General features: G+C 37.0%; 1 protein-coding gene across 1 annotated transcript in view; it reads left to right on the plus strand.

The window, feature by feature from the left end:
- Positions 1–2,705: 2,705 nt before the first annotated feature.
- Positions 2,706–19,413, plus strand: part of TMEM106C (transmembrane protein 106C) — a 305,831-nt gene continuing 289,123 nt past the window's right edge. Inside the window, exon 1 of the mRNA XM_044083879.1 lies at positions 2,706–2,818. The gene's annotated coding sequence lies outside the window, so the exon portion shown is untranslated. The remainder of the gene's footprint in view (positions 2,819–19,413) is intronic.

The following is a 19,413-nucleotide window of genomic DNA, read 5'->3' on the forward strand; positions in this document are numbered from 1 at the left end:
GTGCTTTTCTGTGACCTCATATATCTGACAAATCTCAATGGCCTTATTCAAAGTTAAATCACTGTCACAAAGCAAAATCTTTCTCATAGCATTAACTTTTATGCCACACACGTCTGTCCTTTATCAATTCATCTCTTAAGTCACCATATCTGCACATTTTAGCTTTATTTCTCAGGTCATTTATATATGCTGCAAAAGTTTCACCAGGCTTTTGATCCCTGGTGTAAAATTAGTGCCTTTCTATTGTAACATTTGTCTGGGGGTTACACATTTTTCTAAATTTACATTTCAAGCACTCTGGGTCCTTCCTTGACTCAGCCGGTACAACAATATCACTGTTTTCCCCCTCTTATGTATAGACAGCAAGTGCACAAATGAATGCTCCCTTTCTATAGCTTCTCACCCAGCTAAATGAAGCAGAATAAATGTGTTTGTATGGTCATCTTTATCAGAAAATGCAGCCTGTATTAAAATGTCGTACTCTTACTCAAACACTCTCCAGTTCTCAGCAATATTACTGTCAAACACAAGTGCACTGGGTTTTCGAAATACATCTGCCATGCCCACAAGGTATACACAAATACACTGAAAACATGGCCCTTATAATTATGTATGCACAAACTGTTCTGTGAGCTTGTAACAACATTCAAATGCACAATAAACTCTTCCAAATACTGTACTTTGAGAAATATACTCTGTAATGGCTATATTCTGTGAAATATGCCTTGTAATGGCTATACTTTGAGAAAAAGCTTTGCTGTAACACTGCACAAACATACAAACACTTTATACACCCCTGAGAAATTAATAATTCGAAGATTTTTATCAATATTGTACATATCTGTTTATTCAAAAATTACTTAGAACTTTCTGTATGCCTCAATTCATATTATTTGAAAAGAAATAGTGCTGAACAAATTTTAATACCTGAAATTTGTTTCTGACCTGTTTTGAGAAGTTTGCACATTTTAGGAATGATCCACTCTTGTATATTCCACCAGCATCTAAACAAGTGCCTTAAGTTATTTTAGCCAAGCCGATTCTGACTCCATGCCCCTTTGGTATGCTTCTTTTAACTCCATGTACTTTTAGATGTGCCACTTCTAACAGCATGCCACTCATTCATGTCTGACATATATAACAAGAAGGCTTGGGGGTCAGATGCTTTAATAGATACAAACACATCAGGATGGATAGTAGCATCATACAATACAAATGAACTAGTTAACAGACAGATCTTACATACATCTCAACAGCACAATGGCAGTCTAGCTTGTGTGTGCTCAGTATTTATATACTTGTGCAAGCCCTTAGATAGCTTCTTAAAGGTATATACACACATATTGATCTACAGTTCCCAAGGAGAGATTCACAAAGAGAGGGCACTACAAATTGTTAAATATACATCAAACATAGCATCTGAGGCAGATTTCCCAAAGCTGCATCTCCAGGACTGGTTTAACATTGTTTTGGCTGAATTTCAAGATCACAGTTATATGAGATGTCTTTCACCCCTAGAGGGTGGTTTCTCTTTTCACTGCTACTGTGAAACCATGAAGTTAAATATAAGTAAGGGAATGTGGTGGGTACATTGTAGTTTGTTCCCCTGCAAAACAGAATGCTTTACTAATTTTCCCCAAATGTTCTATGGCATATCTCCAACATCTTAGCACAAGAATAGTGGACAAGACCAGAAAGAATGAGGAGACAAAGGCTAAACATTGGGGACAGACAATAAATGCTGCTATTATAAACCTAGAACATCACTAGAATACCAGATTTTGCATCAGCATTCATTTTCTGAAGTATATGAAATCTAAAACACAAATGTCTGTCATTACATAGTAACTTTAATTGTCAATGATTTGCCAGAAAACCACATTTTTTTATGAAGAACAGGCCAAAACTATGACAACAATCTGGACAGTCTCCGAAATTTTGGACAGTTGGGAGCATAGCTCTCAACCCTCCATCTCCAAAATAAGGAACACTAGCCCTCATAATGTGGAACAAATGGGCAAAATGTGGAATACATACTAATGGTTTACTAACAACATCAACTAGGAAGGCCATAGGATGGTTAAAATATGCTGGTTTTACTTATAAAGAAGATGTTTTAATGAATTAATATGATTCATTTCTGTTTACCTTGGATTTCACTTAAAAAAATCCTAACACTGAATGTGTGACAGAGTCTTTCAATGTGGAACATTGAGGAACTTCGAGGAACATGAACGTTTTAGACCCCAAATGAGGTGCATTCCTCGTAATGAGGTACACTTGAACGGTATGGTTGAGAGGTATGTTTGTGGGTGTGCATTTGAAGAGTTTGCCTCAGGCAGTATTCTTGCTGGCAGTCAAATTCCCAGCTTTTTGACAACAGAACAGTATCTCCATTTGCTATAGTGTATGCACCTGATTATCCACTAGAGGGCAGTATAGGGTGCCAACTAGACAGTTTTAAAATCTGTAGCAACAGATTAGTAAGTGAGCTTCTATAAATTGGTTGCTTTATGAAAAGCATGTAATAACATATTTTCATATTCCATAGAATACCTACAAGTAAAAAGTTTGTATTCCAGGGCATGGTAATAACAAATGCAAGATAGTATACCTAGAAAGCTGTAACTCTGGGACAATATACAGGATGGACAACAGGAGACAGACATGAGTAGCTGCAAATGTATTTATGAAGCAGCAGAGAAAAGCAGAAAGGCATTGACCAAGGATAACAGAATGATGGCCTGCACTTTCAGCAATATAGACTGCAGACACTGAGGTTATACCCCCTTATCAATAGCTATTGCTGAGACCTCAGGTAAAATTCTGTCTTCTGATTTGATGACAGTGATGAAAAAAGGAAACAAAAATACCAAAGAATGTCTAGATAAAACATCTAGGATGGTAAATGAAATGGACTAGAATGGTAAAAGAGATGAAAAGGAAGTGATTTGAAGGGATGTTACAGAGACAAGGGCTATTTTGCTGTTAGGACAAAAGGTATAGAGGTGTATAATTGGAACTTCAGATTACTAAAGGAGCTGCAGATGAACCACTGAGGTAGAAGAATTGTGAGGTAGGAGATGTCGTTAGTTAAAAAATGCATGGTCATGCTTCATCCTGAACACAAGAAAATATTATTTCACTGAAAGGGTGATGGACAAATGGGATGGATTTCTGTATTATGTAGTGCAAATTAAAACAGAATCATTTAAAAGGGCTTGGGCCAATGGAAAAATAGGGGGATTGGAGGGGACAGTTATCATTAGACTGCTAAATGAAATTCTTGGGTAAATGAACTGCATCATCACTCCTGATGTGTTAGCTTATTAATGTCTATGTGTCTGCATTAAATAATGAAGCTAAGCAATGTGCCAATGATTGTTTTATGATCTGATGCAAAGAAACTAAAGTCTAATTTTTGAAAACCAAGGAGTCTTTTGAAATTGTGTTTCTGTTCTGGCAGGTTCAACATAGTATAAGTAACAATAAGGCAGTATCTAAATGATTGATAAAGTTGATGTATGAAAGAAAGAACAGCCACACTTTTTGAAGAGCTATGGATACCTCTATTCTGTAATTCTTCTGCCAGTAGTACAACCACATACTCTTCTGTAGAGAAAACCAAAAATGGAGAAAAGGCGAGTGTGTGTGTGTGTGTGTGTGTGTGTGTGTGTGTGTGTGTGTGTGTGTGTGTGTGTGTGTGTGTGTGTGTGTGTGTGTGTATGTGTGTTGGTCTGGTGCCATGGAACTTCTGAGTTTTTAATTTTACTTAGGTTTGGGCTGTAACAGATTGTCTCCTGATGTCCCAAAGCTTGTCACATATGTCATAGGTTACTGTGAAGGTTGAATATTTTTTTTTGAGCAAATGCATTTTTTATGCCTTGTGGCATAACAATTACATTGTTGTTTATTGATAATTTTGCATTCAGAATTTTTCACTTTAAGTTTTCTGGTGTAGTTAAACAACACCTTATTGCTGTGTTAAAGCAATGAAGTGAAAGTAATAGTATATTATGCAGCATGATTACCAGCAACAAGCACTCTGCTGGCCTTGTTTGAGCTGTACTGTAGGTTCTGGCAGAGGCAGTTAATCACTTAGAACCAGACATTTAAGAAGCCGAATGCAGTCTAAATATCATGCATTTGCATATAAGCCTTTAACTGGGATGGTGCTTTGTATTATATGACAACTGGCCAGAATTAAACTTGAATTCCCAGTCATGCTACTCATTATATGCATATTGGAGGCCCAGTCAAACACAATACACTGAATGCCATAGCCGTTATAACTGTGCTGGCAGGCTTTCCAGGTGAGTTATCACATAAACACTTCAGCACACCCTCTGACCTCTGTACAACCCCTCTAGGATAGAATGTCACTATACCTTGCATCATCCTAGAACTTCCACAGACAGGAGACTACATATAGCATACATGTGTGCAACTGCTACTGTCTGTGTCAACAGTCATGCACACACACTACTGTACTATACATACATACATATGAATCCAATCAGTACCTGCATTTATTCCTGTATGAACAATGCAATAATATCACAAACTTGAGTAACTAAAAGCAATGCAACCATTCAAGAAAACCTATGTACGTAAGCCTAACAATTTCAAATAGTATCAAACACAGTCTTGCGTGTTATGGCTTGCACAGGCTTCATTTATACACCTCCACAGTTGTGCAGCAACAGTGGAGGCTAAATTTACAGGCCAGTATGCTGTGATGATAGCTCCTGTTGTGCTACATCTGATTTTACAGAATAATGTCGCCACCTATAAAATAAGATGCTGAGATGTCAGATGTGACTCTGTTATCAATAACTCTTATAAAATGGCACATGCACTCAAACAGTTATCTCAGAAACGAAGAAATACAGGCCTGAGCATACACTATTATTCTGACAGAATAATTGTTTTCCAGCATCTGCAGGACCTCCAAAACAGTCTCATCTAACAAATCAAAACAAGTAATGTGTCATTCCTACATTGCATATGTGTAGTGTAGGATGCCATGTATATGCATGAGGTACAAATACATTAATATCCCTAGAAAATGCATTACATACAGTATGTGTTAGGTTGTACAACAGGCCAGTACTGACATTCGTCTGATAGTGCAGTGCTATGCAAAGCAGAAGCACTTATGTTAAGCATTTTTATGGTGCATGCATTCACTGGTGGCAGTTATAAAGATGAAGGATTTACATTTTAAAAATGAACCCATAGCTGGGAGCAATAGAAAAGACATGTACGCAAGCACACACACACACACACACACACACACACACACACACACACACACACACACACACACACACACACACACACACACACACACACACACACAATGCTACAGTGTATATTCATATACAGTTATAAGGTGGAAACATGTCAGACAAGGCCAGCTGCTTGCACAGGTGGGAAGTGTGTTATGCACTGCATTTAGTCCTATGTAGAGAGGCTTATCATGACTACCTAGGCACCATATTTTTGACTTTATGAGGTGTGATCCATATGATGCAGTCACAATGTACTCTTAACAACAGCAATGCCATTCCATAAAAGAATAACTGAAGTTGTAGAAATGCTACTTGTCTCGATGAGTATGGTCAACAAAATTCACCCTTGCAATTAACCACAATATATGTAAATGACACTTGGGCCCTTACAAGCCTAGCCAAGTTCTTACCCTTATTTCCATGATCAGCGCCTAATACCACTGTCCAAGAGGGACACAAGTGGAACCCCCACAGTCAATTTATGGTCACCCATCCAATTGTCAAGATTGTGTTTGAACAGAGCCAGTGAGGTGCTCTGTTTAACATGAAGTGGGAGTCTGTTCCAAAGGTGTGGTAACCTCTGGGAGACAAATCTGTCTCTCCAGCAGGTTTTATTAATGTGACATATGAGTTTAAGCTCTTTAGAACAAGTAACCCACGTACCATTTGACTTATGATTATGCAGCATTTCCAATAAAGCAAGGTCAGAGATTACCTTGTATAAAAGGCAGAGATCACCTCTGAGTAGTCTGTATGAAACAGAATAAAGTGACAGTGATTTCAGATGATCCCAATAGGACAGATGCTAAAGACCTTGAATTTTCTTTGTGAGGAACCTTTGTAATTTCTCCAATTGCTGCAGGCCATATGTTGCAGTATGGGTGCAGGTTATAAATGGGTAGGAATGCAACTGCTAATCACGTACATAAAGGCAATAGTAGGTTGTGTATCCCACAGAATATCATAAACACCCACTGACTGACGTGTTTTGCCTACATGTATACATATAGTGGCATGGTCACCTAAGCAATTTGTGTATCCCTGTTATAATCAAGTACAAGGTTATTACAGAATGGAGGTGGAGCGATATATCTTCCATGGGCAGTAATTATACTTACAGCATGAAATACTACACATAATATGAAAGTCATAGATGTGCAAACTATTTAAAAGAATCCACTCAGAAGAAAGCAGAAAAACAATAGTTCTTTGCATACAGATACTAAAAAGGTGCTGCTTTGTGCTTTACTATACATGCTATACTCAATATCAGTTGCTACTGATGCCGTGATAAATACTGATAAGTGCAGCATAATGCTACATACTCAAAATAAAATGGAAGTAGCACTTAGATCATTTAGTAAGATAGACTTTAGGTACTTTTATAATGTTGGACAGATATTTTACTTTCATTTCAGCCATGATTTACATCTTTGATGATGCCTAAAACAACGTGCAAAAAAAGGTCTTCAGAACACACCTCTCAACTGTCCAGATTTTCACAGACTGTCCAGAATTTGCCTAATATTTTTGGTGTATTCCTCATAAAATGTGATTTTCTGGCAAATCCCTGGTATGATCTGAGGAGTGAAGTCATTAAATAATGACATAAGTTTGAGTTCCAGACTGTTCTTCAGAAAATGTTAACGCAAACACTGTCACTCCAGCAACTTTCTAAGTTTATAAAAGCAATATTTAAAATATATCCCTATTTCTGGGTCTTTGTCCCCCCCATTTTGTCAGGTTCTTGCACTAAGAGGTTGAGAGGTGTGATTCAATTTTGGTTTCTTTTAAAAATTTAAACTAATGTGATAAATATTTAAACTTGATTTTTCTCATTTTAGTAAAATTAGAAAAATAGCCTGATGTAAAAACATTGGTAGTGTAGACAAAAATCCATTTTTCATTTGTGTACTCATATATATTGTTAAGGAATGCCACTATAATGTTTATAAGGTTTATAGGGACAAGAATGTGCATATAATTATTTAATATTCACAACATTAATTATATATAGCAGTGAAATTGTGTTTTGATACTCTAAATATTTTATTTGTACTTATTTTCCATTTTCAGTGTAATTTGTGCCCAAATAGTAAACTATCTATCTATCTATCTATCTATCTATCTATCTATCTATCTATCTATCTATCTATCTATCTAATGTTCTATAGCTAGAAAAACATATTCCTCCATTCTGTTATGCTCTAATATGATGCTGAAATGCAGTTCTGTATATATTTTGATACCAGAGGAAGATTATGGATATTTTATTTAATCCTTTTACTTGGCATTATAGATGTGGTCTGAGTTGTATATGCTACTTTTGATAATGGTATCAGTTTTATCAAATTCAATCTATCTTTGTAAAAAAATGTTATTCTAATTTAAGATTATGTCTTTTAAATCTTTAATTATCTTCAGATAGCTTTTACATAGTCCATAGATAGTTTATTATTTTACAGTCCCAATTATATTTATGCATGTGTTTTACCGATTGAGCTTCTTTATGATTTATTCTTATGTATTTATATTACAGTCATTGAGTTTTTAGCTCTGGGATTTTTTCAAAGTGTTTCAGTACATAATGTACTATGGATGTTAACGTCAGATAATGTTAGTAATGTACTAGTTACTGTGGATGTTAACGTCAGGTAATGTTAGTAATGTACTAGTTACTGTGGATGTTAACGTCAGATAATGTTAGTAATGTACTAGTTACTGTGGATGTTAACATCAGATAATGTTAGTAATGTACTAGTTACTGTGGATGTTAACGTCAGATAATGTTAGTAATGTACTAGTTACTGTGGATGTTAATGTCAGATAATGTTAGTAATGTACTAGTTACTGTGGATGTTAACGTCAGATAATGTTAGTAATGTACTAGTTACTGTGGATGTTAATGTCAGATAATGTTAGTAATGTACTAGTTACTGTGGATGTCAATGTCAGATAATGTTAGTAATGTACTAGTTACTGTGGATGTCAACGTCAGATAATGTTAGTAATGTACTAGTTACTGTGGATGTTAATGTCAGATAATGTTAGTAATGTACTAGTTACTGTGGATGTTAATGTCAGATAATGTTAGTAATGTACTAGTTACTGTGGATGTCAATGTCAGATAATGTTAGTAATGTACTAGTTACTGTGGATGTTAACTTCAGATAATGTTAGTAATGTACTAGTTACTGTGGATGTTAATGTCAGATAATGTTAGTAATGTACTAGTTACTGTGGATGTTAACGTCAGATAATGTTAGTAATGTACTAGTTACTGTGGATGTTAACGTCAGATAATGTTAGTAATGTACTAGTTACTGTGGATGTTAACTTCAGATAATGTTAGTAATGTACTAGTTACTGTGGATGTTAATGTCAGATAATGTTAGTAATGTACTAGTTACTGTGGATGTTAATGTCAGATAATGTTAGTAATGTACTAGTTACTGTGGATGTTAATGTCAGATAATGTTAGTAATGTACTAGTTACTGTGGATGTTAACGTCAGATAATGTTAGTAATGTACTAGTTACTGAAGATGTTAATGTCAGATAATGTTAGTAATGTACTAGTGACATTTTTAAATTGCATTCAGTCTCTACTTTGAAATCTTCATTAGTCTTTTATGTTATGTAATTTGCTAATGGTCCCATATCTGATGCAAAATGAGGGTAAAACTGGACAAACTTGTTTAGTTCCTTCTTTGCAGAAACACATAGCAGGGGACCTGATGTTTACTCTAAGCAGCTCAGCCAAATGGAGCAGAGACCTTTATTTTTTGCAATGATTAGATGAGCAACATGTAAATCTTCCTGTACCTTTTTACTGTTTCCTCAGAGCCATGCCATTGGGCTCCATAAGACAAAAAAATCTTTCTCTGTAGAAAGATTAAACCATTTTGTGATAGTTATAACTTGACAAGAGCTCTGTTTGGCTGTCCTACCATCAACAAACTTAACACTCTATGTTCTTGCTCATTTCAAGTTGTATCCACTGTCATTACAGCTTTCATTGAAATTATTGAAAATGTTCTTCAGTAAGAACATGTATGCTCTCTATCATTCTTTCAGTGAGTTTAACAGAAATTTCCAGTAATGATATGCTAAAGAGGCCCCCCAGCATTTTCATGTCCTTTTATCATTTGGTATTCAGTCCAGTAATCATAAACTGATAAAGTTATAGCCCATTTCTGGATGTGTGTTACTGCCAAAGGTGTAAAGGCTTTTATGCTCATCAGACAGCATTAGAAACACTTCATGATCTATAAGTAACTTGAATTATCTTCTAAATAGGTAGTGTGTAATCTTGCACGCAGCAAAAAGTGTCATCACTGCTACCTGTACAGCAACAGACAAGCAAAATGTGACCAGCACAGCAAAGCAACCACCCAGTTTATCATATAAATGGGAATTAAAGGATTAGACAGAAAAACTAGAAAAGGAGGAATAACAGAAAACACAAAAAAGTATCCTGTGGTTGCTCATGGAATTAGTTGCAGTGTTGCTGCCTCCATGAAAAAAAAATGTTATTTCATTCATTTTTTAATTTAACAAAGAAGAGTCAGCTTTCCCATTTGTGGGCAATTCTTTGTTCATGGTATTGCACATGCACATAGTATGAAGGAGTTGTGAGCTCTTCACAAAAAAAGGAAAATAAAGAAATCAGTTTACACTACTTGCTGATCTGTTTTTTTTTTTCAAATTAACCAAGCATTAGAAATATACAAAATGGAGAATAATGTGATTAATCCTTGTTACTGGTTTTCCAGCCACTCTGAGTCTGACAGAAATGCCATTGAAAGGCTGTTCACTGGGCTACTCTTTGAAACAGCAAAGAACTGTTTCTATTGGCTCAAACTGAAAGTGAAATAAAAAAACACAATGGACTCCTGAAGTACAAGCCTGGAAGCATGAGAGCAAGTTTTTTTGTTTTTGTTTTGTATGAGTGTATTTATGGGAGGCAAGTTGAAATACTTTACTGTGGCTATTGTTTATGTAAAGTAGCCTCACCTTTACACACACACACACATATATATATATATATATATATATATATATATATATATATATATATATATATATATTGCTATTGTTTATGTAAAGCAAAGTTAAAAATGCGTTACTGTGGATACTTTAATCACAAGTATGCATGCCCCTGCCAGCCAATGTGTAAGGTATGTATTTTTCTATGTGAGTGAGTGTGTGTGTGTGTGTGTGTGTGTGTGTGTGTGTGTGTCTAAGTATATATGTATATATATATATATATATATATATATATATATATATATATATATATATATATATATATATATTTATATATATATGTTTATATATATATATTATATATATATATATATATATATATATATATATATATATATATATATATATATATATATGTGCATGTGTATGCATGTATATACAAGATATGCAGGTGAAATTCCATTGTCACTTCAACCCTGCTGCTTAACAGCCATAGCAAGAGATTGAAAAATCTGGTCACAGGTACTTAATGTTCCTTAGGGTAGTCATTAAAACAAGAAGAGATAAACTCAGTAGATTTTCGCTTTTGAACTGCATTTGACTTACAAATTCAGTACTAGCAGGTAAGACTTGATTGCCTTAAATGCAGTTAAATAGTTGTTCATTCTGGGCTACTTCAGATGTCTTTGCCCAATTTCACATTGCAAATTTTGTGTATTCTCAAACATTTTCTTCAAGCTTATGACTACACTATAAACAGACAATTCTTACAGGATAGACTGCTTACATAACTCTGTCCTTCAGTTGAATATTTAAGTTAACCTGTCCAGCGGTAGGGTCATAAAAGCTCTCAAGTATCCCTGAATTTGCAGAATGTTGTAGCCCAATATTTTTATCAGTTACTCATAAAATATGTGGTTCTCTGGCAAATCAGTGAGGATTTGGGTCAATAAACAATGACAGACATTTAAGTTTCAGACTTCATAGACCTCAGAAAATGCATGCTAAAGACAAAAACTTTCATTCTAGCAATGTGAGCATTCTATAAATATAAGGGTAAATGCTGTCTCAGATTTTAAGATTTTGACTCCAGTTCTTGAGCTAAGAGATTGAGAGGAATGGGATTGCAATTGATTGCACACTGTATTCTGTTATACATATGGCAATTTTGTATTTATTCATTTGATTGCTGTTAGACATCTGGGGTGCACAGTCACTGTCTAAGGACTTTGCTCAAATAAATGAATACCTGCATAAATGATGCAGAGTCAGACATTGGAAGTGTTTACAACTGTGCAATCTACAGGTACTGGTGGCACAACTTTGTATGTGGGTATGTTTACCGGGGATACAATAAATATCTGTAAATAGTTGGTATTATGTTTTTTACATTACAGTGTAATTTTTGAGAGATGTACTCAAAAACAAAAATGTGGCTTTAATTGCTATATGAGGGCTCTCTGTGGCTGACATTAACTGATGCTGCTGTCACTTGCACAAGTTAAACATTCATTATTCTGACTTTGTGAGACAGATGTAAATTTATATGAGAGAAACAAGAATATTTTACTATGGCTACTGTTTATATAAATAAATAACGTTGACATGCATTACTGTGGATATTTTTAATCACAGACATCTGAGGTGTGCAGCCAACAAATTTGAATTTGAATTGCTAGGTAAAGGGGTTGTATATGGATGAAAACAATTAACCCTGTTCTTATTTGCTGGAGTTAAACAATTATTATTCTGGCTTTGTTGACATGATGTGTATTTGTGTAAAGCAGTACTTTGCTATGGTTGTTTTAGCAGAGTGTTCAGTCAGTAATTAATGGGTGTTGTGGCTTTCTGTGAATGAAAATGGTGGTGTTATGGAGTTGTCACAGTGTATCTAAATGTAGTAAGTTGACCATAAATTCTTTCACTTTCCATAACAATCAAACATTAGTGTAATACACAATTAGTGGCTACCTGAGGCAGTCTTTGCAAGATTTATGTTGTAGCAATGATCATTGTCACAGTGTTGCAATGAGTAAAATTACCAACTCACAGCACATGTTTTCTGGTTGAGTTTTTGCTGTGATTCCGTCTGTGTGAAATCTGCACCATGTCTCTTTGTGGATGTTATCCTTGTTCTCTGGTTTCCACTCCCAGACCCTCAGTTGTATAATGTATGCCTCTGTCCATTTGTAATTTTACTTTCATCCCAATTTATCAACAGAGGGGCAAACACACAAAGCAACTATATTTTCTGGAGGAGTAGGAAGGCAGGGCATATTTTCAGATTTATTTCTCCCTGCAAGCATTTGTCTACTCAATTTACTAGGAGCTACAGTTTTGTCATCTTTGAAAATTATGCTTTAGACACATTTTTCTTCCTTGCAAGAAAAGTAAGACTGAAATTCTTTTTGTACCCATGATTTTTCTTGAGGCCATCATTGGATCAAAAAGTTGGAAAAAAAGCTTCAAGAGACCCCCTCAATGTATATAGAATCCTATATAAACTGGGAACCTATTGGCCCCCAGACCCCTTGCTTAACTCAAGTTACTACCTACACACTTATTACAATGCACTCTTGGCTGGACAGGATATGTTAGAAGGATGGATGAAAAGGCTAAAAGTAAGATTAAGTATGAAGAAACAAGAAAGACGTAATCTGTCTGAATGTTGTTAAACCAGGATGAGAAAAACTGGAAGAGGGCACTAGGGAGTATAGGGAATGACCTGCATTCAACAGGACACCACATGAAGTCATTTGTGTAGGGCTCCATTTCATTTAAGATTTGCCCTGTTGATGACAGACAGATATCTGGGGCATATATAGTCAATAAAGTAGCTAGAATGAGTGAATACTGAGGAAGTCTTTTGTTTGAAAGTGACTGATCCCATCTCTCCTTGATCACATGTAAATGGTCATTGACCTGCCATAGTATAGCTCTGCTACATTCCAATTAACTCCATCCATCCAGTTGCTTTCTGCTGCCCACTTTGCTTTAAAGTCACCAGATACAACTGAAGGTAATCATGAGACATTAATTGTGGAAGAAGGGCAGCAAAGAATGGCTGTGGGAGGATATACCGGTCAAAAGGAAGGTTGTAGGGGTGCAGAATTAAACAAAAGACACAGCCACAGACAAAGCAGGGGTAGTATTGATGAAAACATGGGAATATCAGTTGATGGACTCATGGTGATGAGAAGGTTGGAATAAGAGACAAGGTATGGTGCGTGATATACAAGATGGATGAAAACATGTAAGAGAAATAGGGAAGAGTACATGGCAGATGCCAAACTATCTTAGAGGACAACCTACACAGACATCAGTCACTTTTGTGGCTGTTGTCATATGAATTACATGCTTCTGGTAGCCTGATGGTTAGGGCTTGTAAGTCATATGACTCAATCTGCCATGCCAGGAGGTGCTCCATGGTTATGAGGTAGGTATCCAGCTGTCAATGCTCCCCAGAAATCACCAGTCTAATTACCTTATTGTGGGAGATCACAGAGTACACCTCTAGATCAATATAAGTAGAAGAGCATCCACACCCCCCTTGAGCAGTGGTCACATACGTTACCAGTGAGCCCACTAGGTCACCTTTGAGAGGGTGACCTCCATTTACCTACTAAGAGTTACAACTTACAACAATGAGTTATCCAGCACTGGAGGCATCTTTTGGTGCAAGTTGAAACTGTTGCCACCATCTGAACTGAAGAAAAGAAAACAAAAAGAGAGAGCCCATTAATACACACTTATGTTACACAAAAATCACATTGGTACATATATATGTTACACATACTATTAAAGCTATACAGTGCAGCAGTGCACATGATATATGTACCCCACTGCTAACAGATTTGTCGTCTTCTTTCATATCCTTCCTAATTCTCACTCTTTCTCAGTTCCTCAGCTGCTGTGAGACAAAGTACAGGGGTTGATTTGTGAAAAAAGGGAAAATGTTTATAATATATCTTTATTTCCTGTCCCTAAGCTCTGCTTCTTGCTGGCTAAGCAGGTTGAGGTGATGCAGATGCAAGTCCCCATAGTGATGACTTCAGTGGTCACCATACAGCTGATGCCATTGTCTTCACTCACTATCTTGGCAAACTAGCACCAACCTTGTAAAAAGGACCATTCTAAAAGCCTAGCAGGTATTCCTAATAGTTCCAATCCAGAAAGAGCAAGAGAATATTTCTTTCCTTCAGATGCCATGCAAGAACTCTGCTGTTCCTGATACCTAAAGTAGCCATCGTTGCTCAGACAGGTTTGATACAGTAAAAATATTGAAGTCTTTCTGTACAGATGCATGTTCAACACAACAACAAGGTGCTTCAGTAAGACTCTGTAATGTAGAGTCATGGTGCTACAAGCTTCACACATGCCATGCATAAACATATTGTGCACAGTCCCAGTAGAAACAAGGGTGAGCAGGTTCACACTGCTTAATTTTGATAGTGTGATGCATTAAGCCTGTGCTTCAGAAACAGTTGTAGTAACTTTCCTTATTAACATAACTGCAGCACTGTGAAGCCCAAATTAACTTGATATAAAGTGACATCGCAATAATGTGAGAAACATTAGCAATTTGAGATACTGAGATACTGATGATACATGATAATGTACCCCTGCACTGTACTGAACACCCATGGTATACAAAGAAGGACTAGTGTCTGTAGGTGTAAAAACACAACACAGTGTCATTACACTGTCTTATCATCTATGGGTTGGGGAACACCTGTGGCAAAGTACATAAAGGGCAAGACACGCCACAAAGAACATGATGAAGTGTGTGTGCACATCCGAAAGGGGAGAGGCATGGTGGTTTGTGGTACCATGGTGACTCCAGGTCTGCTCCTGACCTTGGTGTGACATGTGGCATTTATCAGCAGATGTGCAAGTCAGTGATTCAGGCACAGACTGCCAATACCCACACATTGAGAAGATGGTAAATGTGCTGCATGGCACTTAAGATTACCTGCAGCACCTGCACTGCTTGCAGGATGATATCCAGCATCTACACAGTGACATGGTATAGGGAAAGGTAGCAATTGGTGTTATTCAGGTCTCAGTTGGCTAGCATTGCATCCATAAGTGAGGAAGAAGGTAAACATCTCCTGGTTATGCTATCCATGGCCATAAAAGAGTCTGGGTGCAAGCAATTTGTCACAGGCTGGGCATTCCAGATGGAATAGATTATTCTTGAGACATTACTGTTGTTTCTAGCCATGGCAGCCACTTTTAGTCACAGCCAGTTTCACTTGTGTGACTACTGACACTCTGAGGCTCCACACTGCTACACCTACCAGACTGCACACTCTTTCTCAATACTTCTATATCACCAGTATCACCTGTGGGCAGAGGGAGCACCACACCTAATCATGGCCACCAACCAGGTCATGAAAACAGTACATTTGTTGGCTCCCAACATAGGATACCCTGGCAGGGTGTACACACACATGCTCCAGTAGTTCTACATCATCAGTATCACCTGTGGGCAGAAGGAGCATCATGCCTAATCATAACCATCATTATGTCATGTACTGTTTACATCTCTAGGCTCCCAAAATCAAACACCCCATCAGATACGAACACACACACACACACACACACACACACACACACACACACACACACACACACACACACACAAAATTACGCAAGGACTCCTGTAGTCCTGCACTATCAATATCCTTTGTTGCAAATGAAGCACAAAGCTTAACTGTGGCTGTTATCTTGGTTGTGGGCATCATACATCTGTTGATTTTTGAGGTGAGACACCAAAGCACAAAGGACAGAGCACAGTCACACTTTTGCTGTTCCTCACCATCCTTTCTATGAATCAGATCAAACCCCAAGACCATAGGTCTCCAGAGTACACATCACTAATGCGTATGACACAGCAAGATCTGATTTACTGAGTGACCGGCCCTTGACACATACTGCATTGTCTGTGTTTGACAATCCATGCATATGTTCAGAGCTTCATAGGTGATTGCTAAGTCAGTGACCCCAGGGGGGTCTATTTAAACCTAACCATGATTCCCAAATATATCTTGCAAGCTTTGATAACATATTGTTATTTTAAGGGGTATATGTAACCTTGAGTATGGGTGGTCAGACATTTTCAGGCTAACTTTGTCTACTAGAGACATCAATGCCAGACCTGGGATAAATTTCTAATTCCTTTACTTATGGACCAAGTTACAGTTGATTTGGATTAGGGATGAACTCTGATACAAGTGAATGGGAAGCTTGTTCCAGAGAAGGGCTAGTATCCAAGACACATACCTGTCCCTCCAGCATGTCCTGTTTATGTTGCATGTGAGGTTTACGTCCCCAGAATAGGTAATTCTGATATATTTGTTTTACAGATGATCAACAAGTCCATCAGAGTGGGATTAGATGATGCTTTATAGGTGTCAAAGGAAAAATATACTTTAAAAACGATCAATACATGGTAGGTTCAGGTTAAGGCACTTTAATCTTGCAGCAAGGAGACACAAACGTGCTAATACAGAGTTTGTCTGACTAGAATCAGGAAATGCAAGCATTTTTATACATTTTCTAATAAGACATTGCCTACCAAGCTGACGTAGTAAATCACAAGTTTTAACATCATTATGTCGTAGTGCTTGTTTATATTATTTTCTGCTTGTACTATCAATTTTTGTGAGAAACATCCTAAGAAAAACAACGTGGCCTTGGCTACCACCGGTTAGATATATGCAATGTTACCATTCAAGGTACTATGGCTAATTCGAGCACAAAGCAAGTATAGATTGCAGTTCATTTCTCCAACGGTCCTTTGTCTATGATATCTCTAACTTCTGCAGCTGTGCATGTTCTCATACTTCGAACAGAGCTGATTGTTCAAAATCATTACATTACAGAATATAGCATTGTTCATTCATTTCTTCCTGACCTAGCAGATAATCACCTGCTTCTCAAGTACATTTCCAAAAGACATAAACATGAATATTGCTGTGCTAGCAATTACTAAGTCAGAGGGCATCTTGCAAGTTTCAGAAAGCACACTGCAGTTTCAAAAGCATCTTTTAGTCTCATATAAAACTAAGCTGTGTATAAAATAGTGCATATAAAATAGAATGAAAAACATGTTAACTCATTTAGTTTCTAATTAGCATTAAGTACACACATTAATACATATTTTCTGACATTTCCCACATGTTAATACTTTTTAATTCTATTTTCAAAAGAATAAACAGTTTTCTTCTTCTCCTAACATCTTCCATTCAGAATTTGCAGTTAAGAGAGTCATTCAGTTTAAACTTATGAAAGTGTTTCACATTTCAAAAATTCTTCAATTTCAGTACTTTGATACAAAGTCTCAGAAACTGATATATCTATAAATTCTTTGATTAACTTTTTCATGCAGGGAATACCACAACAAATGCAGGCTCCTAATAGGAGTAATCCTGCACAAATGGCAATCAGGATGTTCATTAGGATGGAACCCCACCCCCCAAACAAATTCTGGAAAAAGTCCATCAGAGGGTTTGGGCCTGGTTTGGTCATGGTCGACGCTTGCTGGATCACCTCAAGATGGTTGTTTATTTTGTGCTGGTTGTCAAGAATGTACGAACACCATTCTTCTTTTATTAAAGCGCACATACCACCTCTCGCCTCTAGGGTGAAGTCGAGAGCCATGCGGTTCTGAAGCACCACAGTTCTCATAGCATTCAGTTCATCAGTCACTAATTCGAGAGCAGAAAAAGTTGAATTGCTCATAACTTCGAGAAGTTTAGACAGTTTTCTCAGCTCCCAAATCGTTTCACTGTGCCATATGCAGGGGCTATGCCTGCCCATGATATAATGGTGTCACTCAAGCCCATGTGTGTCAGTTTATCTTTGTTTTTTACGGAGTTATGGTTTCTCCGTCCTGCTTCGATTCTTCCTACTGGATTCTCGGGTCTCTTAATCGGACTTTTAGGTTTGCTGCTGACCTTTCTGACATTTCAAATTTTTCCCTGAGGCAAAGCTGCAGTGTGCTGTATGGCTGGAACCAGGTAACCCAAAAAGCAACTGCCTGACAAATTCTCAGGTAGCCATTTATATGCTTTTTTCCCACAAACAAAATAACAGTTCTCTACTTTAGTATTGATATAAGCTTGCCCTGCATGAAGCATTTTCTTATCAATAATAGAAAGCTGTTTTAAAAGAACAGGATTATGTTGTATCTCATCAACACTCTTATGCATCTTAGCAAAATATGCATCATAGTTTGTATCACAAATTGTTTTAGTCTTACTCGGTTTAATATAACATTTATAAGAAACAGTCACATTGCAATTGCTCCAACCCACCTGAATAGTGTCATTCTTGTAAAAACATACAATCCCTTTTTGTGTAACAGGTAGGTACAATGCTATTTTGTCTTGCGACTTCACAGGTGAAGTATCAAAAATCAAGTTTTCCCAGGTCTCATTGACCCCTAGAGGGACAGCAGTCATTAATAATCCCCCGTATGCTGTCGGTATAGCTGTGCAAATCCAGCAGTTCGAAGCATTGAAAGTCTCAGCATACACATATTTAATTGCCTGGTAAGTGTTAAAGTTTGGATGCCAGTCTATGAGTAATGCATCACGTTTGATCAGTTCAACTTTTGTGGCTGGGAAAAGGAAAGGCCACAACAAAAAGATCAATGTTATCAGTATGGCTATCAGAATAATCATGCAAATTTTCTGAGGTTGTTCTGCATCTCTGTTTACTCTATACCTGGTAATTTTGTTCTCGTTGTACAACAGTAACAAGGTTTTTGTCCAGTTCAAAGTTCTTAACCAGTTTACAGTGTGTCAAATGAATCCAAGACGCTCACTCTGCAATGTTGACTGCAGTGGGTGTCGACAGTAGTACCTGGTACAGCCTTTCCCACTTCGGAGAACTCCAGTTCTTTTTCTTCGCGACCTTCACCCAGACCCATGCGCCTGGGGCTACTGTTGCTTCCGATGGTCTGGTTTGCTCTTTATCTGAAACAGAATTTAACTGCAAAAGTTTGTTATTCAAAAATCGCCTCATATACCCTGCAAGTGAACTGTCAGCTTCCTGCTCTGCAGGCATGAGAGGTTTCCATTGAGGTGTATAATATGCCCTCCCAAACAGAACTTCAAAAGGAG

This window comes from Protopterus annectens, chromosome 9.part0, assembly GCF_019279795.1.
Source record: "Protopterus annectens isolate FY-2018-M chromosome 9.part0, PAN1.0, whole genome shotgun sequence".
In the NCBI taxonomy this organism is placed as follows: domain Eukaryota; kingdom Metazoa; phylum Chordata; order Ceratodontiformes; family Protopteridae; genus Protopterus; species Protopterus annectens.